The following is a 26,329-nucleotide window of genomic DNA, read 5'->3' on the forward strand; positions in this document are numbered from 1 at the left end:
TGTCATTTACAAAACCAATAGCTCCAACTTTCCTACTGCGAGACCTATTGTGCATTGCACAGTGTGGGTGAAAGTGGCACTGCGTTTGTGTGAGTGGCTTTGAGTGAGTTGCGTTGCGTGGGTGAGTGGCGTTGCATGTGTGAGTGGCGTTGCGTGTGTGAGTTGCGTTGCGTGGGTGAGTGGCATTGCATGGGTGAGAGTGGCGTTGCGTGTGTGAGAGTGGCGTTGCGTGTGTGAAAGTGGGCTTGCGTGGGTGTGAGTGGCGTTGTGTGTCTGAAAGTGGTGCTGCGTGGGTAAAAGTGGCACTGTGTGGGTGTGAGTGGCGTTGCGTGGGTGAGTGGCATTGCGTGGGTGAGTGGCATTGCGTGGGTGAGTGGCGTTGCGTGGGTGAGTGGCGTTGTGTGGGTGAGTGGTGTTGCGTGGGTGAGCGGCGTTGCGTGGGTGAGCGGCGTTGCGTGGGTGAGCGGCGTTGCGTGGATGAGCGGCGTTGCGTGGATGAGTGGCGTTGCGTGGATGAGTGGCGTTGCGTGGATGAGTGCGGTTGCGTGGATGAGTTGTGTTGCGTGGATGAGGGGGGTTGCGTGGATGAGTTGTGTTGCGTGTGTGAGTGGTGTTGCTTGTGAGTGAATGTGATGCATATCCTATTAGTCACTTCATCGTTGTACACTGTAACTTTTAACGCCTAATAATAAGTAGATACAACTAACAACTACTGTTTTGCTGTAAAACACCATAAAAATATATTTAAAAAAATAAAAATAAATATAAAACTAACAAGGGCTGCATTGCTAGCCCGTTTGCGAGGCAGTCGTCTTTCCTCTCTTTGCGAGCTTGCCCTTTCGGTTCATTGTGCCCTTGGTAAGGGGGGGAGGGGCGGCGCTGTCCGCGCGGGAGACGGAACCTGAAAGCCACCGAGACAGCAGCGCTATAATGTTTCATAAAAGAAGGCCACATGAATCACCCCTGGGGAGCCGGAGTGGGAACGGGATGAGGTCAGCGCACAACAGGCCTTTTAACTTTGAACATTGAACCTCGAATTGTATCCGTGCAAAAGCTAGTCTGCCAGAACGTGCAGCTGTGACTGTGTCCCTTTATCTTTTGTTTTTGAGGTTCTCAGATGTTTGGTTTAAAGAGTTTCTTTCTGACCGTTGTTATGTTGCTGTAAAACTCCATAAAAATATATTAAAAAAATAAAAATAAATATAAAACTAACAAGGGCTGCATTGCTAGCCCGTTTGCGAGGCAGTCGTCTTTCCTCTCTTTGCGAGCTTGCCCTTCCAGTTCATTGTGCCCTTGGTGAGGGGGGGAGGGGTGGCGCTGTCCGCGCGGGAGACGGAACCTGAAAGCCACCGAGACAGCAGCGCTATAATGTTTCATAAAAGAAGGCCACATGAATCACCCCTGGTGAGCCGGAGTGGGAACGGGATGAGGTCAGCGCACAACAGGCCTTTTAACTTTGAACATTGAACCTCGAATTGTATCCTTGCAAAAGCTAGTCTGCCAGAACGTGCAGCTGTGACTGTGTCCCTTTATCTTTTGTTTTTGAGGAGGTTCTCAGATGTTTGGTTTAAAGAGTTTCTTTCTGAACGTTGTTATGTTGGACTACATGTGAATGGGAGGCGAAGTACAATGGTGTGCAATCATTTATTAAAAAATATCGCAAGTAAGAATTTTGCTTTTGTGTAGGGCGAAGGTAATGTCATATGGCATTGTTTGAATAGCACAGAATAAAAACAAGGCTGTGTTGGCGGGGAGAGAGAGGGGAGGTGCTGGTGTGGGAGGAGTGCTGATAGGGCAAGGCTGTGTTTGCGAAGTAAAGAAAATGGAAGTAAACCAGACGGCAAAAATATGTTAAATGTTTAAATGGTGAATTGTAAACATTTGGATATGTCCACATTTCTGTGGAAACAAGAGCGCCCCGTTGTTTCTACATGCAGAGTCTTGCCGTGCATGCCTGTCACGTAGTCCTGGAGCTAAAAAAACCCGCACCTCCCACTCACACCTCTTTATTGTATAGAAAAAAAAATGGCGTATTGCAAGCAATCACTGGAAATACAATGTCTTGATGTTTCGGTTTCCAATGTCTTGCTCATCTCGCACATATTGCAAACGCGCACAATCGAGAATATTTATGCAAATGCATCTGCATACTTTTATATAGTAAATGCGTACGTCTTGGAGGGAGTGGGGTGTAGGAGAGAGTGGACGACAGATATACATTGATGGACGACATATATACATTGAGGATATGCAGGGTGAGAGAAGGGAGCAGGAGAAAGAAAATATAGAGAAAGAGAATGCGAGGCAAGAAAGGAGACAGCTAGAGAAGGGTAGAAAGGAAAAGTAACAAGAGTAGGGTTGCGAAGGAAAGAGCATGGAGAAGGAAAGTCAGGAGGCAAGAGAGGGAGGGAAATGAAGAAAGAGTGGGAAAAGAAAGAGATGATGCGCGAGAAAGAGGGATAAACTCAAGAAAAAACGTGGGAGTGCGAGAGATAGCGAGGACAACCAGAGAGAGGTCGTGGGAGGCGATGGAGAACTGAAAGTGAATGAGCGAGAGAAGCGCAGAATCACCGAGAAAATAGAAAGTGGTAGAGGGCAGACCGCCAGCCAGTCAGCTCGGATGCCTCTTCAGAAGGTAGCTTGGGAGTTCTGCGTGCGAATTTCAAGGGATTTCCCCTTCATAAGCAAAGAAAATGGAAGTAAACCAGACGGCAAGGCTGTGTTTGCGGGGAGAGAGAGGGGAGGTGCTGGTGTGGGAGGGGGGAGGTGCTGGTGTGGGAGGAGTGCTGATAGGGCAAGGCTGTGTTTGCGAAGCAAATAAAATGGAAGAAAACCAGACGGCAAGGCTGTGTTTGCGGGGAGAGAGAGGGGAGGTGCTGGTGTGGGAGGGGGGAGGTGCTGGTGTGGGAGGAGTGCTGCTAGGGCAAGGCTGTGATTGCGGGGAGAGAGAGGGGAGGTGCTGGTGTGGGAGGGGGAGGTGCTGGTGTGGGAGGAGTGCTGCTAGGGGAGGAGAAGCCCTGGCCGTGAATGCGTGTGCATGTTTACGTGAACTGCAAGAAAACCGCGGGGCTGAAAGCCCTTGGTTTGAAGAGCATTTTGCCGACTTGAATTCTCCCCATTTCCCATTCCTGCGGAATGGTAAAGGCGAGACCTAAAAATGGTAACATGACTGAAAACCTAATTGTAAAAGGTAAAAAATCCCTTAAACCAACCCTCATGTAAGGATAAATGCTTACAGTGAGAAAGGGAAACAAACCCTAAACCCAACCTTCTTGTAAAGGAATGCAAACTAAGCGTGAGAACATGGAACTAACTAAAAACCCACTCCCATCCCAAAGTAAGGGATACAGAAATTGTAACAGTGAGGATTTTGGACTCAGACCCATTCCCATCCCAAGGTAAGGGATACTAAAACAGGTCAAGTATACAACCCTAATGTGAGGCTTGTAAAACCCACCAACAATAAATATGGGCATACTTAACATACATTTGCGTAAATCCGACTACACAGAGCACATAGTTGTGTATGTGTGGGCAGACTTCACCCAAAAAAAACTCATGACATGTAACAACCCAAACTGCCATCTTGTACAGTTTGTGCAAAATCTCTTAATAAATTGTCTGAACATGTTGGAGGCAGTACATATTAAAAAAAATTCCAACATGTGTCTATCAAATTGGGCATACTTTGCAGCCCAACTCCATGCCTCTGCATGCCTCTCCTTACCGCACAGCCCTTACATTGCTGCTCTTCACCGCATCTTTCTTTCGCTTATCACCATCCTTTGAGAGACTCCCCAAATGGTGCTCCTTCATACCTCGTAAATATCTGCTTGAACAAACCAAGACAAGTAAGCAGAGATGAAATGCATCCGTTCTGCACAGAGCGAAGTTTGAGCACAGCCTCTACAATCAATTAACATATCAGCACATTGATGTTCCAGCACAGTCTCTGAATATGTAAAAAGGAGAGAGAGAGCTCTTGTTGTAGCCAAGGGAGTAGGGTACTCTTGACAAGTAAAACAAATATTCCCTTGTGTTATGGAAGGAACAGGATACAAGGTTCAGCCGACCATGAAGAGCAGCATTCACTCGGTGATTCTCTGCAGTTTAAGAGTGCAACAAGTTAGAGGAGGTGTAGAATCAAAAAGCCCCTCTACCCTGGTGAACGAAGGGACACAGGAGAGTGTACAAGAAAGTGAATACATAATTAAGGCATATAAATACAGTAGCCACTCGACAGGAAATTGAAGCAACCCTGCGGGTTTGCTAAAAGGAAGTTAGAACGTATAAGTACACTAAGCAGTTTGTGCATTATTGAATTCTTTCAGAGTATCTGCATTAAACTGAAGAGAAATCGAATAGAAAACAGTCTTAATCCATAGAAGAACTGAACACACTTATAAAGTTTGACTCAAAAGGGCATGTACAATACAATAAGGAATACAGAGAGAAACAAACAAACTATTGTCTTGATAAAGATGGAATAATAATCATACCCATCAAAACGCGTCAACGCATCATTGTACATAATCCAAGGGAAAATTTGGACCTGCAGATACGAAAATGAGTGTATCCAGGTCAGGTTTCCAAACTGAACCATGAGATATGTTCTTTTGAAAGACAAAGTATATTGTCTAACCATTGTTCTCTTTTTATGTCATAGTATATTGTGGAAACTGATTGTAATTGAGGATTTTACATTTATAGCTTTTATGAACTGTTTTTATCAATTGTTTGCATAAACCTGTGATAGATAGGAAGTGTATTGAAATTTTAACATTGTAACCAGTTTTTTTTTATAATAAAAGATTTTTGTAAAACTTCAATGCTAATAAGCAATTGTTTCCAATATTAGGTGGGATTTTCCTTGACGAATTGTATTATTGTGCGCCTTGTGAGGTACGGCCTAGTTGTGAGTTGAACCTTGTAACCTGTTCCTTCCATAACCCAAGGGAATGTTTGTTTTACCAGCACAGTCTTAACTATCAATTAACTTTACCGTGGACATAATAAAATAAAGATTGAACTTACCCCCAAGTTCAATCCTTCACCAACCGGCCACCAAACTAAACCGGCCTTGTTTGAAACACTTTTCTATTTTTATAGTGTGTTTTAAAAATGTTACCAGTTTAATTATTTTAAACTCAATAATAATAATTTTATATCTGTATTTGTTGATCTCAGTTGAGGTCTGAACCAAATAAATAAAAAAAAATTACTGAACTGAAACACGAGTGCAAACAGTGTCCAAAGTGTACACCGCTGGGAGAAATATGAAACCCAGTGCTCAACCATGCACTGACACCTTGATAAGAAAACTCTTAAACATCTCAAATTGAATAGAAGAGAAATCGTTGTAGCATCTCCCTTCTAGTGCATACATCCGGATGGCAAAGCAAGTGGACAGGCAAGGTGCAGAAAAAGCGTCTATGTAATTGCCCAACGCCTTGCTTGTGTAACAAACATTTTGAACCAGCTCAAGTGACAAATCTATTTACTTGGTGAACCTCTTGCGCATCAGCTCTCCATTTCTGCTCCAGTGCAGAAAAACTATTCAGCTTGTAGACACCACATTCCCAACACACACATGTTGAAAAGCAGTTCCCTTTGTCTGTCAATGTGTGCATCGTCCATAAAATAACAAAAATTAAGAGGCTTACAGTACTTGAAGGTTCACTCTGCGCAACATCCATGAAGCATAAGAAACGGCTTACTGTTCTTGTAGGGTCAGATCTTGTTGTTGTAATCTTCTGAGACAGGGTACAGCACGCTTGGGTAGGGGCTGTCCGATGTGATGGACACCGGTGGGACTGCACTTCGCGCTGTTGTTGTACCTGTTTCATTTGTTCCTTTTGTAACACAAAGTCTTTAAAGAGAAACTTTTTGTTGCGTATTTTCCTTGCTGCTTTCGCCTGTCCTCACTACCCTGTTGTATCTTCTTCTGAAATTGTTGTTGAAGGCATCTTTAAGTTTCTTCAGGCTACTTGTATCAATTGTAGAGCGTGGGGTGATCCCATCCTTGTCGCCAAAATGAATGTAGTAATGAAGACATGCTGGTAAGATGTAATCCAAGGAGGTTTAATGAGGTAGATAAACAGGTAGTATAAATCATCAGTACGTTCTCATCAACAGGTAGGTCATCATTAACAGCTATATAAGTCCTGTAGAGCAGCCAGGAGGCAGATGTCAACCGCCCCACCAGGAGCAGCCTGCTAACTGCTCAGCTCCATCCACCAACTGTCACTCTTCATTTAGTCACCCAGGCATTCTACTCAAGGTCCACTCACCAACATTTCATACAGAAGACACACACAGGCTGAGCAGCTAGGACAGAGAAACATAGGGAATAAAACATCATGCAAGAATACTACATAATGGTCTAAAATGCACTGGGCAGGGCCACGCGAGTTATTATGGGTACAAATGGAGCTAGAATGGAATGCAGCTGGTTGGGATTGCTCTGATTGAGGTATGGTAGTTAGAGTGCATTAAGCAGGGGTAGATCTGCTGGAAGTGTGCAGAGTTCCAACACACTGAGCGGCCCCGGCTGTGTCTGATCCTGTCACGGTTTCTGATCCTATTGATGGAGTTAAGATGCTTGAGTGGGTCAGGCTACTTCTGATTCGCTTTTTCTGGTGTTAAAATGGACCATATTTTCAGGTTAGTGCTACCCATTCCTGAAACCGTGGAAATTTATGATATTTAGCTCTCAATATGGATTTCATTGCTTATTTCCATTGGTGAGAAAGTGTCACTCGTGTTGTCGCTCATTGGACAGTAGAATGTCATTCATACGCACACATACCATGGAAATCTCACACATAAGCAGTCTGAAAACTTGGCAGCTATGTACATATCGCCTATCCACAGGTAGAAGTGACACATTTACACAGTAAAGGTCTGTATTAAACCTGAGGGTAAGAGAAAGGGGACAACTGGTCTAATGGGCGCCATATTGGGTGTACTCGTGTTATGGCCTAAATATTGCTCTTAGTACATCAATTGAAAAGTAAAATCACATTATAGGTACTGATGTTGATTATTCAATATGAAAAAGAGCGGTGCATGCGCTTTCATCTGTTCGAGGACAGATTCATTCACTGCGGTCGCCGTTTTCTATTGTCTGCGTCATGGAGTCTCCTTCTGTGATGTACGAATTTAATTGCACTTGTTAGTTTGTGTAAGTGCGCAATATACAGAATTAGTTCACTGGCGTAACCCCATAGCGTACATGGTCCTGAGATCTCACATAAGAACTACCTTTTAATAATACCTACGAATAAACTATCCCGTTCCAAGATGGCTTCCAACCAGACGTGCCCTGTTTACCGTCTGTGCGCTCTTCTCACTTCCTCATTTCGGTGTCACGGGACGTCCCGTGAGCAGCCTCCTCGTGACAGCCCCTCCCATCACACTTCAGAGTGAAACAGGGAAATCCTGCTGGTAGAAAGCCGGCGCCACGGGTTGGATTGACACACATGTTAACCCATGGTTGACATCCGCGAGCGAATCTCGCGCTGCGATTGGCGCAGAACGCCTCGACAATTGATCCCGCCCCTCTTCTTTCGGATCTCGCTTCCTAGTTCCGGTGACACCATAGGGACAGGTTGCTGAAGGGGCAAGGAATGCATGGGCATGGTGGGGAAGTGAGCAGTTTCTGAGCACTGCTGGATCTGCTTTCCGGGCGGTGCCACAGAAGAATCCAGGAAGGGGACGTTGTGCAGAAGGTGAGTTTCGGGGCATCCTTGATACCAATTTCTTTCGCTGTAGCCCCAGGGCAGATGACATTATCACTTCTGATCTGAGACCATACTTTGGGCATTTTTTTTTATTGGGTGGTGGCTGTTCCCAGGTATGTTATCTTTCAGCATTTACTGATTCACTCTGGATTCCTTATTTCTTGTCACTGTGACTCGTGTAGACCTCGATGCATTTATTCTTTTATGTAAAAGGCTTTAGGCATCCCATCGACCGTTGCTTTAAATTGGAAAAAAAACAAGTGCAGGTACTCCTAAATTGATTAACGGTCTGGGGCGGGGTTACGATGTGCATATCTAATGGGAGGAAGGTTTCCTTGATGTGAGACATTTCTTGTATAGCTAGAATATAATGTATTATTATTGTCCTTGCATGTATAAGCTCTTCATATACCACTTAAAAGCCATTGTGACTTTTTATATTATGCACTGTAATCAGTAGCGTGAGAACTTTAAGAAAAACACACTTTGAAAATGAAACACTTTGATCTCATCTTGTTTAACAGCAGTCTCAACTATTTAACAAATATGTTTTACATATATGTTCGGTGTAATAAAACTATGCCTACGAGAGGCAGGTTAATCCACTCCACAGCCTGTACATTGTACAGTAACCCCTACTTAATCAATCACTTGCACCACCAAGAATGATCTGGTCCTTTTATTTAATATTAAGATAAAAAGTACATTCTTACAGAAACCCCAGCATCACTTCCTTGACAAAGTACCGGGATATGTCTATTTATAGACTTTGTAGATTCCAATAAACAGACTCTGTATTTAGCCTATTAGCGCAGGTTAATCAACAAAATTAACACTTTTAAAGAAATGCCTTATTCAAAAAATGCAGTTGTTGGTGTTGTCTTTACAAACAAGACGTTGCAACTACCCCTAAAATCCATCTATCAAAATTAGAATAGCAAAAGTTTGTGAAACAAAATAGGAATAATCTAAACTTTGTATGCAAGTCCCTGATGCCAGTTCATAGCTCACATTGCTATATTTAAAGGGCTGTAACTTATGAACTGTAACTAAAAACAGACGTGCACATAAAATCTGTGATATCCATGTTACAAGTTGTACTTTTCAGAAGACACATTAAACCTCTGTGCTACTTTATGGCGGGTTAAAACTGTGAGTAGACAAAACACACAAATATTTCCAGTAAGATCATGCGCCACTAGTTATTGTTAATATCACCCCATTAAAATTGTTCGGCACCCAAATGTCTTTGCAGCAGGTGCCTTAATCACTCTAGATATTTTAAAATGCAGCAGGTTTGTGACCAATTAAGCATGCCAGATCACATTTATGGTCTGTTTTGTCTTTGTTTCCAGTTTCTTTGTGGGAGAGTGTTTAAAAATATTTATACACCCTTTCTGCTGTCACACTTTGACCCCCATGTTGTGGGATCCTGAAGTATGTTTTTTTATTAGGTTTGCGCAAGGTATTTCCCTTAACATTTTTGGTAAATAGTTAACTACATGTAAACCCACCGTCGCAGTGCCAACCAATAGACATCACCCAGTCGTTCCGAGCTGGCACATATTTTCCTGAAAGCGCCTGTTGGACCCGGCCCATTAGGCAGGTTCACCCCTAGACTTTTTGCGTTTTCCTAGCCTATTTATGGAACCTGGTATTGGTGATTTTAGGCCTCTGCGCACTTTTTCACTGTGGTACAGTGTAAAGTGCTTGAGCTCTCTGTGGATGAATGGTGAGTGACCTGCCCTCCCATAGGAATGAATGGGGAGTATGTATTCCCATGGTAGTTCCTGATGTGTGGGGAGTGCAGGGGCGAGTTTGGTATGTATCAACTCGTGAGAGTGAATGCTGCAAAATGATGTATGCGACATGACTGTGTCTAGTCTAGAAGTACTACTTTTGGAAGTTGGCATATTTGTGTAGGTTGTTGCTAGCGTGTGATTGGCTGGTGAGCCTGGCCCAGAGTGCATGGGCCTGCTTGTGGATTGACTGTCTGGTTTGAGGATGATTTCACTCCACTTGCTTTACTGCCTCATGCGTACCTGTACTTGTCGGCCAAGGAGATGTTCGCTACTCACAGAAAATCCAAAAGTGCCGGCGAGAAGCGGCCCATTCAAAGCACTGCCATGTACACTAGTTGTAAACCCCTCCATTGCATTTACCGCCCACCTTTCGGATGCCAGGTAGTCGTCATTCATAGATTCAACTGTGAAACTGACGTCCACCTGGAGCTCCAAAAGCAGGTGAGGCTCTGTTGAATTTATTCTCTCTGTCCTCTATTTTAGGAATAAACACTTCTCATTCATTATTTTGTTCAATATTAAGTATAAAAAAAAGTAGTTTGCCACAAACAGGAAACATATGTTATTCACCATAATAAAGATTAGAATTGCAAGGGATTTCCATTTCAGTTCTTTTAATCTCTGTGATTCATATTGGGAAGAAGGCCCAGGCCTATTTTTTTTGTCCGCAGTGGTACATATTGGAGAACACAAGGCCTCGCGTTTCTCTCGTTTCTTTTCCATGAACATTGTCGAAAGCTTGCCCGTTGTCCCACTCATGCTTGGTAGACCTAACTTGAGTAAGAAGCATGTGATGCTATCTGTAGGGACCCATTAAGGTGCCTGACTTCAACTCAGTTGGCCAGAGTTCTCATAAAGAATGGTAGTTTGAATCCTGTATGTTAACCGCGGTTGTAAGAATCCTTACATTGATTTGATACGTGTGTGAGAAGTTGGCCTGATATATAATGTTCACTATTCTAGTGAGCACTTTGTATCAGTCCAAACAACCCTTATGGTGATTGGTTGTAAGTCAACCTTATAGACCAGCTATCCTAGTAGCGTGGATACGAGCAGTCTTTGGGCTAAACTCTAGAGGGCGTGTTAAGCCAGCTGTTATACCATCACATATACCCCTTGAACACCAAGTGAAAGGACACCACACAAGTGTTATGAAAATAAACAGTGGATTTATTTAGATCACAACAGCCCTGTACTCTTTATGAGGACAGGGTACTAAGCACACAACAAAACTCTTACGAAAATACTTTAAGTTGCACAATTTACACAAATGCCCGAGGGGCACGACAAACCATATACTATGGAAGTGGAATGCGAAATTACTAGCAGGTAAGTACTGTACTAATAGGCTTTGGAATCACTAGGACTATGTTACTGAACCTTCAGATTACTAGTAGGAGGCCTAGGGGACTCGGGTGCAGAGTGTGTACTCTCACGCGGGATGCGGGACAAAGTCTATGGTAGCTAGAATTCACAAAGTTAGTGTTCTCGGGCGAACCCGACTAGGTAGATCGAAAACGACAGTGGATCCTGACCCTTGGATAGTGAGGCTATGCTGGGGCACCGAAATGCCGAGTTTACCTAGCCCAGGGGCTGCAGCTGCATAGGTCTCAAAAGACGTCGGGAATCCTCGTAGACGAACCAGGAGCCTGAAGAAAGAAGTTGCTGGCAGGCGACCAGTGAAGATTGTTCAAGTGATCCAAGCCTGGATCGAAGATGGATGACACCTGAAAGCAGAGGGGACCAAGTTCGTAACTACTAGCCAGTAGTCAGGTGGCACCAGGAGGGCACCGGATGGTAGTCACCTCGACTAGGTGAGTGGGCGACGCTGTGCTCTGCAGATCTCACGGACCAGGAGGCGTTGTCGGCGACCAGGATGGAGGTGCGAGCTGTCCCACGATGGATGATGCTGTCGACGTTGCTGGACCCAGGATTGGGGCAACAAGCCTTGGCAAATTCAAGCCCACGCGGTGGACCTAAAATGGTGTCTTGAGTGGACCAGGAGGGTCCGGGGTGCTCCTCTTTTGGAAGGGAGCAAGGGCCAGTCTGGAGCAACCAGACCAGCAGCAGTGATGTCGTCGGGCGTCGTTAAGAAGGCCACAAGCCAGCGGGCTAGTAGCCAAACAACGCGGTGAGCAGCAAAAAGCAGAAGGGCCCCACGCAGATCGTGGAGATGCTGGGAGGCTGGACTTCGGTGCTGGAGCTGCTCAGGGTCGGGGCTCCTCGGACCCCAAAGCACTCACCAGAGGATCCCTCGGCGGTCGTGCTGGAACGAAGTCGTGCAGTTCTGATGATGGCCGGTCCCTCGAGGTCTCGTCGCACCTACGGTTCTCAGCTTAGCTGTAGAGGTAGGTAGAGGTCAGAGGTGCCAGGGAAGCCGGGTCTCGTCGTGCTGGTCGGTCGGATTCCTGAGGAAGGACGTGCAGCAAACCGCAGAGTTCTTAGATGGTGCCTGCGGATGCAGGGTGACTACTCCTTAGCCACAAGGGAGAAATCTTGAGAAGAAGTCGAGAGTTCCTTTCGTAGAAAGTAGTTTTTGATTCAAAGATGATCTAATTTGGAAGGGTCCCCGCTCCTGCCTTTATCCTAAAGAAAGGGGTGGGTAAGCGACTAGGTCCTGCCCTAGGGGTGGGACCAGGAAGGGGGTGGTTACACCCCTCTCCCATGCCGGACTTTCCCCAGGCATGGGGCTGGTGTGCCCCTGGAACTGGTTCTAGCCGGCAGATGCGTAGTGAGCACCGGGGTGCCACTTGCAGTCACCTTCCTGTAAAGCCCTGCCTACCCAGGATACACAAAACCCTGTCTGGGATGGTGCTAGCACCGCCCCTGACAGGAAACCCTTTGTCCAAGCTCTCCTCGCTGGAAGGACTCCCAGCAGCAGGAGGTCAGACTCGTGTCTGTGGTGGCAGCATCCATTTTGTGGAGCTGAGGCTTCAGTTAACTTTAACCGGGGTTCACAGTTACATACATGTCGTGTCCCTCTAGAAGGGTGGAATGCTAACCCCGTCGCCAGAATTGGCGAGGGGTTAGTATTCCAATTCGTATGACACCTTACTCGACATGTTTTGATAAAGGGATACCAGAGATAGCATTTAACCGCGAGGATTATAATGCATTTAAGAGTATATGGTATGCGTTATCATGGAACAGCTATTAGGACTTGGTTCCGCAAGCTGCAAATGGGCTCAGCTCATGCCAGAGCACCATCTCACACAATTCCAAGCACTCTGCCTTCAGGATTGTCAAGGCCTGCCATAGGAGTGACTGATAGGAATCTGTGTGTCCATTTTTAGGGTTAGATATAGGTATACTATATCTATAGCAGGGGTCTCCAACCGGTCGATCGCGAGCTACCGGTAGCTCGCCTAACCCCCATGAGTAGCTCGTGCCTCGCGTTTCAATTTGGTAGCCTGTTATTGTCATTTATTGTTTTTAGGCCTTTTTTTGTAGCCGCTCCTGACGTCACCAAAGCCAGCTGCTCAGATTGGCCTAACTGAGCTCAGCTCGGGCGGGGCGGGGCAAAGATGATGATGCTGTTGTTGAACTGGTTACCTCGCTACCTGCCTTTCAGAGCCTGCCTTTCAGAGCCTGGCACCACAGCCAACACGTGTGCGGAGCAAGCGCCAGGCGGGTGGGATCGGAGGAGCAGGTTTCGTAAAGCCTGGCACAAGCAGTATTGAACTGCTACGAACCCCCACCGCCTGCCTTGTTCTGTCTGGATTCGGAACATATTTTATCAGGAGCAGATCAAACGGTAAGCACTTGCCTGGCTAGTAAACACCATAATACACTGTTCTCTAGACTAGAGCTGCGAAGTGCGCCTTCTATACTTAGCCGCTGGTATGCCGAGGGCTCTTGAAAAATGGGGAATGTCTTTTTCTCTGTGGCCCGGTCACTGACAGAGCACAGGCATGGTCATCCAAACTATACACGTGTTTGTAGCTTTCTAAACTTCGAAACTAGCGATTCACTCTGTGCCGCAGTCACCCCTCGGGTCTTTAGATCACACCATCTTGTGTTACTAACTGCTAGGTGTTATGCTCTTACAACAGTAATTATGAACCTGAAATTACGTGCATGCATGCACAGTATTGTTTGTAAAAAAAAAAAAGAATCCTCCGGGTGGGGGGGAAACGCATGACGGAGCGCTGGGCGGGCAGCACTGGCTGTGGTGGTCTCGAGTGTTGTCCTTTTCCCAGTTTAGCCGGTGTCAGTGTCGGGATGATGCGGCCTAACAAAGGACCCCCGCTCTGTTACACCGATGTGATGACACGCGATGCTTGACTGTGCGGGGCTCTGTCCTGCACGTGTCGCAGGGGAGTGATTTTGCTCTCACGTGGTTCTCATTGTGGGGCATGCATAAGTGAAGTGAATCCTGACTTTAGTGTTACTCACACGGCGCCACAGTGCATGTTTGCTTCAGTCGCATATCGGCTGAGTGACCATATCCAACATTCAGGGACAGTCACGTGTGTTTTCAATATCTAACACAGCAGCAGCTCACTGACATTACTGCAAATAGTCTCTGTGATGCTGTCCCATTTCTAATATGTAATATTCTGTTTCGATCAAAAGAATAATTTTTATGGATATTGCATGAAACAGAACCCGTCCCACACTATGTTAATCTGCACATCCATAGGCCCACCTGCAGCCTTCTATATTTTTGCAATTTTTTCCCACTAGCAAAATTCTGCGCAGGTCCAGCTCTCTGCACTTTGTGGCGGTTGCAAGTTTTCCCACTTATCTCTTCTCGAGCAAAGTTTTTCCCTCGACATGCAGGATAATTTTCATTTCATAAGCCACATAGTTTTCTCTGAAAAGTGCTCTACTAGGGGTAACAAAGCAGAACAGCTGCCACCCACGCGCAGCCTCGTTTTACCCATATCTTGCCAAATTCATCTGCCTCTTCATTGCTGGCGCTCACCACTGACTATTAACCCAGATCACCGCCCACAAACCCCTCTGTACCTCCTCAGGGTTAAAGGTCGCTGCCCTCCTGGCACTTTTTCACCAGAAGACACTTTTTCCAACTTAAGGCTGGCTTAAGGCCTGCTGTATCACCGTGCACCTTCAAACATATCCTCACGCCACACATTCTTCAGAGTGACTTGTCACATCTTCCCTCTCCCCACGATTCTCACCTGATCACCAAAGGGACTGGGGCTGGGCAACATTAATGCGCGTTATGAGCAGAAAAGTAACTTTTAAAACCATGTCCATTATGGGGAACATCGACTTCGGGGAGGTGATGGTATTTATTTAATTTATATTTGTGGTTTAATATTGTTCTAATGAGGCCCAACAAACCATACCAATGCAATGCAAAGTATAACATGTAAAACTTTATAAAAAAGAGTATGTGGTGAAGGAGAAATAATTAAGGTTCTTCTTACTAAAATTAGTCTCTTTTTTTTAAACTAATGACCACATCTAAGTTAGACTTTAATAAATCGCATTTGGTAAGGAATATATGTTGAGGTTTAACTTTTGCAGTGTGTGAACAAGTTGATTGAGGATCACAAAAGGAGTTCATAGACTTGTATCCTGCAGTAGTTCGTTATACTTTCCAGGAATGCTTCCAAGCAAGACAAGCTTTTGCTTCAGGTAGCACAACCTGCATCTTTCTGTCACTTTTAAAGAGGGAGTGCGGCCCCTTTTGTTCAAATGACAGTAAGGGCTCAAAAGAAAGGCTCAAAATCAATTAAACTGGACGTGTGGCGTCCCTCAAAAAAATGCGCGAGTTGCTTGGCCTTTTAGTAGCTCACGACGATTTTCACTGGTCAGAAGTAGCTCTCACTACAGAAAAGGTTGGAGACCCCTGATCTATAGCAAAGGGTGATTACACCACCTTGCCCCAGCTGTCGTGCAGCCAGTTGTGTCAGATTTAGATGGCCATCCAGGGGTGGCATAATACATGCTTCAGCCCCTGGTAGGCCCTGGGTACACCTATGCCCTGAGTTACAGGGTCTGATAAGGTGGCCCAGTACCAATTGGAAATGTACCTAAGGTGCATGGAATCCATTTTAGAGAGAGAGCAGTGGGCCTGGGGTCCTGAATAGCAGGGCCCCAGGTCAACTAAGTCAGAAAACCAGCAAAACACCAGGAAAAAAGTTGGGGGTAACCATAGTCGGGTATCTACCTTCCTACAACGTGCACACCTTCAATGAAGGATATTGGTTCCAACCCAAAAAAGCTTCTATCAGTTGTGAGCACCTATAAACCAAAAAGATTAAAAATGGAGCAAATTGTTCATACCAGAATAATCGAGAGAGATCACAGTGACCTGTACTATTTCAGTGACTCTGACTGAAGCCACAGACCTAGTGATTTCAGGATGGTCTGACAATAAGAGCACATAGCGAAAAGGATGCAAACACCCATCTCTGATACTCCTGGTATCCCCCCGTTCAGTGTTGTGCTGCTCTCTTGCTATCAGTGCTTCAAGTGGTTATGAAAAGAGGGGTGGGGGCTTTAAAGGGTATGGCCAAAGAAGTATGACTTGTAATTCTTTACAGGATGCATGCTCTAAGTAACTAAGGGCGTGGCCTAAGACCAAGCAAACCTAACATAAGATGTGGAAATATAGATATGACCTGCATATTGCATGAACCGGGGTATTAAAGGTACTGTTGAGGGACCACAGCGCACCCATTCTTGGACTGTATAAATCACGGTGTGCTCCATACAAAAGGAAACCGACATAAATGATGTGTTTTCTTCTGGCTCCTCTCTCCCTTGTGAGCTTCTCCCTCGTGAGCTTCTCCCTCATGATCTGTTTTGCTGATACCCTCGTCTGCTGATTTTTTTTTTTTGTTTGTGTTGTAATGAAAGTCTGGTAGCAAGGTGTAATTTATTGAAGATTTATAGGCCTTAGTTACAAATTAGTATATTAATTGTAGGCTCTTTGTTTAGTCCTTAGAATAGCCATGAGTATATCTAAAGAAGGCCCCTAGAATAGCCCCACCACTAGTAACCTCCCTGCTTCTCAGCCCATACTCCAATTGACACTCCCCACCTCACAGGCATCCAAACATTCCATTGCATCACCACCACTCCAACATTCCACACAGCACATTCATATTGGCTGAACAACTAGGTCCAAAGCACCTGGGAAGATGCATAGATAAGCACACAAGATATAACACCTCCTCCCCCTTTGTAAAACACATACAAATATATGAATGCAAGATTCAATTCAGCATTTACATGAAGGAATGTGCATAGTGACACTACACCCAATGTAACACACCTTCCCCCTTAATAAAACACATACAAATATAGCGGATGCAAGCTGGTTACAAAGCATTTACTTTAAAATCGCAAGTTGCTGGACAAAAGACTGAGGAAAAACCCTATCCGTCCTACATCACCATACAACATTAAAAGAAACCGCATAACACAGCACAGCACACCAACCAACAGTAGAAAACACTCCCACAATAAAAAAAACTCTCCAAGTCAAATACTCAATTACAGAACACTCATCCTCACACAAATATCCCCAAGCAAGGGCAGCTAGTGTAAAACGTAGAAACGGGTTGCTACCACCCTATTCAGTCATCCCTCATGTAAGGGCTTCTAGTGTAAAACGTAGAAACTGGTGACTTCCACCCCATACGTCATCCCTTATGTAAGGGCATCTAGTGTAAAATGTAGAAACTGGTGACTTCCACCCCATACGTCATCCCTTATGTAAGGGCATCTAGTGTAAAATGTAGAAACTGGTGACTTCCACCCCATACGTCATCCCTTAATTAAGGGCATCTAGTGTAAAATGTAGAAACTGGTGACTTCCACCCCATACGTCATCCCTCATGTAAGGGCATCTAGTGTAAAATGTAGAAACTGGTGACTTCCACCCCATACGTCATCCCTTAATTAAGGGCATCTAGTGTAAAATGTAGAAACTGGTGACTTCCACCCCATACGTCATCCCTTAATTAAGGGCATCTAGTGTAAAATGTAGAAACTGGTGACTTCCACCCCATACGTCATCCCTTAATTAAGGGCATCTAGTGTAAAATGTAGAAACTGGTGACTTCCACCCCATACGTCATCCCTTATGTAAGGGCATCTAGTGTAAAATGTAGAAACTGGTGACTTCCACCCCATACGTCATCCCTTAATTAAGGGCATCTAGTGTAAAATGTAGAAACTGGTGACTTCCACCCCATACGTCATCCCTCATGTAAGGGCATCTAGTGTAAAATGTAGAAACTGGTGACTTCCACCCCATACGTCATCCCTTAATTAAGGGCATCTAGTGTAAAATGTAGAAACTGGTGACTTCCACCCCATACGTCATCCCTTAATTAAGGGCATCTAGTGTAAAATGTAGAAACTGGTGACTTCCACCCCATACGTCATCCCTTAATTAAGGGCATCTAGTGTAAAATGTAGAAACTGGTGACTTCCACCCCATACGTCATCCCTTAATTAAGGGCATCTAGTGTAAAATGTAGAAACATAGCAATGCAACATGACAGTAAAATAATTGGTGAGTCCCAGGTAAAGAGAACTTGCACACCAGAAATGTTTTTCCACACACTGGAAATGAATGTCACTGCAGTACCTCGGTAGGGACACCAACCCAAAGGAAACTTGTGCTCAGTAGGAAATGACACCTACACTGAAAATAATCCATCACAGAGTAAACACAGTAAAGATATCCACCTGTAAGTATCGCAGGGTATTTTTACAACCACATTCCCACTCAGATAGGGAATCTTAGAAAAGTGTAGATGATAAAAAAAAAAAAACACTAAAAAAAAAACCTTCCAAGCCATACGCCTCGCACGCTCTCAAACAAGGCAGCAGTAGGAAATCGCAGGCACTCAAGAATTCATGGTATAGTAAGCCATACTATTGAGGAAAACAATATTATGAGATTAAGACATGAAATTATGGCATACAACGGCATAATATTGAGCAGTAAATGTATCACGACCAAAAATTAAACAAACACTAGAGCAGCCAACATGTCTTGAAGAAACCGGACTGTATCCAATTGTGACACTAAAAGTCTCCTGTGAACGAGATCTCACAATTGCCACGCAACCTCACTAGTCCAGAAAACTGCTGAACTAGCCAAGTTGAAGTCTGGGTAATAGGTGCAGTCTTGCCAGCACTCACAGGTAGAAAAGTATTCCGGTGGTAGCGTGTAAACAGCAGAATGCTAGGATTGTAGAGGATATTCTCCCTTCATCACATCCGGGTTACAAAGACGTGTGATTTTTTCAATAATGCTGCCAGAAGACCTCCAGTGTGTCCACCAGTTTGATCAAGGACGTATTCCAGTTTTTGGCAAAGACATGTCAAAGACAGCCAATCACAAGAGTGTGGCGTTCCACGTGCGCATTCTCCAGTTACCACTAATGATCCTGCTGACTATGCTCTGCCATGCGGCTGCACTAAACAGGGGTGTGGAATTTAATAAAATAGCTACATGTCCATGGGGCAAGTTGCTTCATAAATCTACTTGTCCTGTAACAAAATTCACTTCTTCCTTTTGTGCCATGTAATGCGGTGACAAATTATGGCAACAATCTCATTATAAAAGAGCTCTGATATAACCTCACTGATTATGCCAGGGCTCATGTCATAGTATGGGTTGAACACTAGCAATTCCCTGATGTTGTCACGTTTCTGCAGATCTACATACTGGGGCTCAAGATAGTAATAAGCGATAGTTCCAGGGTTGGAATGCCATTTTGAGTCTGTGCAAACCTACTAACTTTCATGTTTTACGGATTTTCACCGACTCTTCTCAAATCTTCTCCTATACTGAGAAAGGTTGAAAATTTACTCCAGACAATGACAGACGTAAAACTTCCAGGGTTGTGAAAAAAGTGGTTGGAGAGAAAGCGAACTTGCAAACACTCAGATTTTTGTATGAGCAAATTTGCACGTGTATATTTGCTCAAGCTTAAGTGCAGTTCACAAATATTTTCTAGGAGTACGATTTCTTGGCCTATTTCTGTAAACTCTTGTGAATTCATAAACGCCATGTATCTGCACTTAACACAAGGATATATACCATGGGTTCACTTTTGAGACTTTCTTTAATAATTAGGTCCTGCTTTAAACATGACCTTTTGTGTTTATGACAATCCTGTCTCTCTCTCTCTCTCGGTCAATCGGCTGGCTTCATTGTAACAGCATTCTGCTCTTTCACAAGGAGCATATCGGCACACAAAGTAGTTTTGCTCGGTGCCAGGAACTACTGTGTGGCAAAGTGTGCTTTATGAGACCAAAATGTATTTTGCTTTTTCCTGTGTTTGTTATAATAATTTGCCAATGCTTGTTTATTTTGATATTTCCCATAATCCTATTGAATTTGGTTACACTTATTTTACATTATGAATTTTTTTGGGAAATACGAGTGTACATCATAACATTTTACAAAATGATGCTGCAAAGAAATGGTACCTAAACTTTTACAGTACTTTAGCTATATGTGTTTTCCTACTTGCATTTTTTGTGTGAACATTTTATTTTGAAAGCAAAGTATAATCAATCTTGCTTTCAAGCTTCTACAAATATTTGAATCTTATCAGAGAGCACACTGTGAGCATTATACATAGCCTCATACTGCTAAACTTTGAAAACGTGTGAACACATTTTTATACCAGAACCACTGTCAGTAGGTCAGTCGGCGCTAACATCATTTACTTCGAGCAATCACCCCAATAATAAAGGCTTTGCGTTAAGGAACCATAAAAACAAATCTGAACAGCATTTACACATGGATACAAGTATTACCTTAACTGCAGACAATGCCTTTCCCTGATCCATAATGGGGTACAGTAAACTGGCAGCCAAAGGGTTTGTGCTGTAGGGGGTTGTGCCTACTTGTCCCAAGGACAAAATGCACATGAAAACGTGTTGGCCTTGACCCCAAACAATATGTCCTGGACGTCGGGCTATAGGTTTTCTACATTCCTGACTGAATACCGCTGTTTTGCTGCCACTCACACGCACCAGAAGTGCATGCAGCAGTCTACGTAGGAAATTTCAAAAGTCGCATCATATTACAGTAAGTGGACATCACTCCGCCTATCACGGCAGCCCCGCGGCCCATACAAATGCAGTACAAATGCAGCGGCATGAGGCACACATGCTCCACCCCAGATGGCATCCTGCACAGAGACACGCTCACTCCTCAGCACAGTTTTGGCTAGACACCTACAAAACGTAGCTCAGCAGCTTAGCTTAATCCTTCTGCTGAAGTAGATCACATAAATGTCGGTGGTCTCGCAACTGTTTTTTAAAGTTCAACCCTGAAAGTTTATAACTCTGCTGGTTTCCCACAGAGACAATCCAGTTGAAAAGCACACCTACCACGCACCTGCCTATTCCCTTAAATGAAACAAAAATTCTTACCAAGCACGCTGCCGATGATTTGGTTACAGAATACTTGATGCTGGCGCCTCCTTTGAACAATCGCATCCAAGCACTGACCAATCCTTCCAAAACACAATGTTGCTTGTCAAGCTCAGTGCACTGCAGGTTGTCTCCATTCACATGAAAACCAACTCATGTAAACAAGAGAAGCACATCCTGGCTGGGCTGTCCTATGTAAAGGACACTGGTGGGGTATGCAGGGTGTTCTTCTACTGTCTGAAATCATATTTCTTAGTGCTCTTAGATTCATCAGACCGTCAATCTTCAGAAGTTACACCAGTTTACACGCACCGCTCAGTCTCCAAATCATCGCCAACATGTTGTAATGAGTCTGGTAGCCAAGGTGTAGTTTATTGAAAATGACTTATTGGTTTTAGTTGCAGAATAGTCTATTAAAAATAGGCTCTTGGTTTAGTCCTTAGAATAGCCACAAGGGTCGCTAAGGATGGCCCCTAGAATAGCCCCACCTGGAGCAGCCACCCTACTTCTCAGCCCATACTCCACTTGACACTCCCCACATCACAGGCATCCAACCATTCCATTGCATTACCAGCACTCCAACATTCCACGCAGCACATTCACATTGGTTGAACAGCAACGCACCAGGGAAGATGCCTAGATAAGTACACAAGATAGAACGGGTTGCTCCTGCCCCTTGCACTCCATGTTGTTCTCTCCTGCGTGTTCTTCTGTTTTTCCTCCCAGGCCAGCTGTTGTGGGACGGCCTGACATGGATGTGTTCTTAATTCTAGATTAGATTGTATTACTAAATGCACGCAGTTTAGCCATTTGAAAGCGTATGTAAATCCAACTCGAACATTAGGGGGCGCGTTTAATCATTCCTTACGCCATTCCATAACACTTCAGCGCTTTCTCTTTAAATTGTGTTTATCATCCTAATTATTGGCCGAATGTGCAGCTTGCAAGCGAGGCAGCTGACGCAGGTCTTCCAAACCGCAGATGTAACGTCCTGCTGCAACAAAACCCTAACCTTCTGGGCAGCGGTCCACACGAGTGCCACGTGTGATCCTCGCCATGGGCACTTCTGGGGAAGGCCAGGTGAAGCTACTGTTTATATCTGGATTGCACTGGGCTTTTGAAACGACTCACTTGGATGAAGTGCAAGATTACATTCAATCTTGCAAACGCTGCCGATGACTTGAGTGTGTAAAGCGAGTAGCTCCTAAGTATACATTACTGTTTTTTTGCTCGCTTTATTATGGCAGCCTGCTTGGGAAGAAATAATTCCTGTTGAGACTGTGGAGACCTCTCCTGATTAATTTGAGTGTTACAGCAGACCAAATTGCGGCAAAGCTGTGCAATCATGCTTTTTTGCCTTCCGCCATTCAACGCAAAAGTTGAAAATAACGTCCTGTGTGCATACCCTCTCTCAGAACAAGGTGTTATCATGCGAAGCACGTGGGCATCTACAAGATAATTAGTAATCACATTGTTTCTTTAATTACTTGAGGGCATTTACAATGGTGATCCTAGTCCGGGGGAATTACAAATGCTTCAAGCAGAACAAGAAACATATTCTGAAGCATTACCCACTTACCATGTGCCACTTACATGCTCCAAGCATGTGACATGCTCACACTGCTTCACAAACCATTACAAACACAGCCAATTTAACTAACACCCATCATATAATTCATGCAGCACAATGCCACAGAACCTCTCATGAGCACACTTCTCTCAACACACCCACAATAATGTAACCTTATACACAGCAGAACATGTACCGTTACACATACACCATTATTCTATAACACACACTCTTGCATAAACAAGTCCCATCCCACACAGTCGCACATATACAGGCTCACACACCTTTTAATGGTAGCTTTTAGTCTTGATCACATATTGCACGTACTGTTCTTTTGCAGTATGTGATGAATTGTACACTCACTGCTACCTGAATTCTGCAGGCGGAGGGGTTGGGTGTGTGTGTGTCCTCTTTGGCACTCTTAATGCTGCCGCCTGCCTGTACATCTTTGTTTTAGATAAACTTGTAATGTTGCTGCCCATGGTGTACCCGTGTTCTAGGTAATGCTTGGTAAAAAATATAGTGGGAGGTTACCCAGGAGTATGATTTTGGACTGATTTATTCTGTGGCACTGAACCGGTCTTCACCAGAAAGGAGACAAGACCGTTAAAATCCTTGGATAGTGTCTTTGAGTGATGATGTTTTAGTTAAGTATATTTAATGTATTGTTTACCTCGGAAAAGGTGACCTATGCAATATTTAGCTGGCATATTTTGAGTCTATTTGAGTGGATTTGGCATTTGAAGCACACTAAACTCTTTGCTTGTTCCTGTTGAGCTGAAAGTGCCACTTTGGGTATAATGCTGCGTATGCTCTTTTTTAACATATGTAAAAGGAATACTTTGGCTTTTTTTTAACATCTATAACCAAGGTAGAGAGTAAGGAATTTCGTCCAAGGTAGCTGGACGGGGAATACTCCTGATCCCCTGATCAAGGAATTGTTACAAACAAATGGAGGAGTACCACCCGATGAGAGAAGAGAAGAGAAGCCTTCTCTTATCTTCTCTTCTCTCATCGGGTGGTACTCCTCCATTTGTTTGTAACAATTTTTTTTAACATCGACACAAGTAATACGTACTTGTCAAGTGGCAATTTCCAAACCTATCGCCCAATAACGCACAACAGTTACATCAAAGAACACATACTGCTAAAACGAGGCAGACCTATTGGCGTTGCCCGTGCATGTTTTCTATGGTCCCTGAAGAGCAGATTTTTTGTTACCTTGGTACATATTTCTATATAACATGAGCCACCTCTAAGATGAAGGTCACAGGTTTTACTTCCCACTGACTGTTTTTTTTTAGGTTTCGTCTAGCGTTGCGGTGTATGCGCTGCTCGCTGTGCGAGGCATCCTGTATTAGGGTATTCTTTAGATGTGGTGTGGAAGCCCCGCCCATATTTTTCATTGGCTGGCATCATCCTCCATTGTAATCGCTGGCTTCCGATTGATAATGAGGCTTCTTAGTCCCTCCTTGTTACCGCCCTGTCTCCTTTCGGGACTGCCCAACCAGACTGGATCTTTTACTTGTGGCGTTACACAGTCTCCTTCATAAGTCGGTAAGCACTCTTTTCTTTTTAGTTTCAGCGCGGCCCACTTCGTCCGCACTTGTTTATTTATTTAATCAATTTGTCTTGCAGTCGAAAGGTAGCTTTTCTCCTCACAAATGCAGTCTGCTTTTATTTTCAGCGCGGTCTGCTTCGGCCGCGCTTGTTTATGTATTTAAATATTTTCTCTTACAAGCAGACCACAGGGCATGCCTTCCTAGGCGTTACATCATCCCTTCTTGTTAAGCTGAAGGGGAGAGACTGCTGAGTCAGTCACTGAGCGGGCTTTAATATGTGACTGTATCACTGCCATACGATGTTGCTGGGTCTGGAAGGGCGCTAATCGGGGCCCAGCTCACCCAAGCTCATTTTTAATCCCAAAACATGCACACAAACACATTCACTATCACCCGCAGCTCTTTCACAATACGGGCAGACTGAGCAGCGCTCATTAATCTGTTGTTTCGTTATCAATGGAGGGCCCGCCCTGTCACTCGCCTCCGCCCCCTTTCTAGCTGGGGAGCTGCCCTTGCACTAGGAAGAGGAGGCGCTGGGCTCGTGCCTTACTGCACCATTACCTCCTCTCTGGTGCCAGCGCGCATTCCTACCCACTGTGTGCTATCCACATCTCTTGCGCCCCTTTTCTCCCTGCCGCTCTGCCGTCGTATCACAGTGTAGCAATACCCCAGGCTGGACATGGCCTCAGTGCACAGGCAACGGATCACGGAGAACCCCCACCCCGGCACATTGTTCCACTTCCAGCCCTTACATGCGTGTATCTAGTTACCTGTGTCTGGATGAGGGGGGCGTCCTACAGCTTCATTGACTTGTTTGTACCACTGCCACACGGGTACTTGTCCAATGCATTTCTATGAACAGAAGTATATGCATTAAATAACATTAGGCCTTGCACACATGAGCAGTCAGTCAGGTTTCCTATCTATATGTGAGCTGGGGGGGCGCCATATTTAGATATTGGCTAAATGGTACCTATTCGTAAGCAACGCAGAAATTGCTATATATGCGCAGTCAGCCATTCCTCCGAAAGACACCCAATGAAGTGCCAAAAAGCTCTTCATGCGCACACACCACGTGTTAGGGCGCTATATCGATGATACAATGCAATGTACCACTCGCTGAGCAGGAGATGAGGAGCGACTCTGGAACACCGACTGTAACTTCCAACTTGCTGAGTGACCAATTCACGCTTTCATTTAAAATAAGAATTCATGCAAATAACAATGCCTTTTGTTTTTAGAACATAAATAAAAGACTTTATTTACAATGCCAATAGCTTAAACTCTCATAAATGCGAGACCTATTGCATTGCAAATGCTTGGTTTTTTTACTGATCGATATGATGCAGGAGTTTCGGTTGACAGTCTGACCAGCCTGGCTCCTGCTGGGAGTAATACTTTTGCGTCACTTGCAGTACCAATGGTCCGCACTTCATAGAGTACACTAAGAGCAGGCAAATCACCAGTGAAAACCCAAAGATGCACACCTCTTTTAGGTCTTGGCAAATAACTTACTGTGAAGGAAGCCGAAGCCAAATGTATCACCTGGGAAAACAGTGAACAAGGATCTGTGCCCTCCCCTTTGAGTGCACAGCAACCCTGTTGCTGTCCTGCTAAACCGGTTTGGCAACCTGTTTTCTGTCCAGTGTTTATATGAATATTTGCCACCCTTAGAAACCAGTTCAAATTTCATGAAAAAGTGCTCAAGAAATGCAAACCCGCAGCATCCACGCACATATACAGGCTAAATGCATAAGACAATCGCTCTTTTGGGAGCCTGGAACTCACTTGAAGGCTATTATATTTTATTTTTATTTTTATTTTTGTTTGTGTCAGGGTAAGGCACACAAAACTAAAACTTTCTCTTTAAGGCAATAGCCTGTACCCTAAGTATCTTCTTTAACCTTTATATTGTTGTGTTTTTTTTCCCTTTTTATTTGTGTAGTGCGCCTTCTTATAAAATACTGTTGTAGTGCATAGTTCAGCTTCATAACTATATTTTAACATGACCATTCTTGAGTATACATTTTATTTAAATGTTATTAAACACTACCTAGCTTATTGTAGTTTCTGATGGACCCTGGTCCAAAACATGGACCAAAACATGAAGTAACAAATAGGAGTAGACCAATTCATGCAAAAAAAGAAAACCATCTATAATGTCAAGATTTGTTTTATTTATAGTTATCACAACCCGTTGTTTCAAACACCCTAAGTTTTGATGGTATCTTATTTGCAAATGGTAACCTGTCCCAGTGGGGCATCTTC

General features: G+C 44.3%; 1 protein-coding gene across 1 annotated transcript in view; it reads left to right on the top strand.

The window, feature by feature from the left end:
- The first annotated feature begins 7,561 nt into the window (after positions 1-7,561).
- M6PR (mannose-6-phosphate receptor, cation dependent) overlaps positions 7,562-26,329 on the top strand; it is a 108,999-nt gene continuing 90,231 nt past the window's right edge. The window contains exon 1 of the mRNA XM_086932988.1: positions 7,562-7,730. The gene's annotated coding sequence lies outside the window, so the exon portion shown is untranslated. The remainder of the gene's footprint in view (positions 7,731-26,329) is intronic.

The sequence above is a fragment of the Lissotriton vulgaris genome, chromosome 7, assembly GCF_964263255.1.
Source record: "Lissotriton vulgaris chromosome 7, aLisVul1.2, whole genome shotgun sequence".
Classification (NCBI taxonomy): domain Eukaryota; kingdom Metazoa; phylum Chordata; class Amphibia; order Caudata; family Salamandridae; genus Lissotriton; species Lissotriton vulgaris.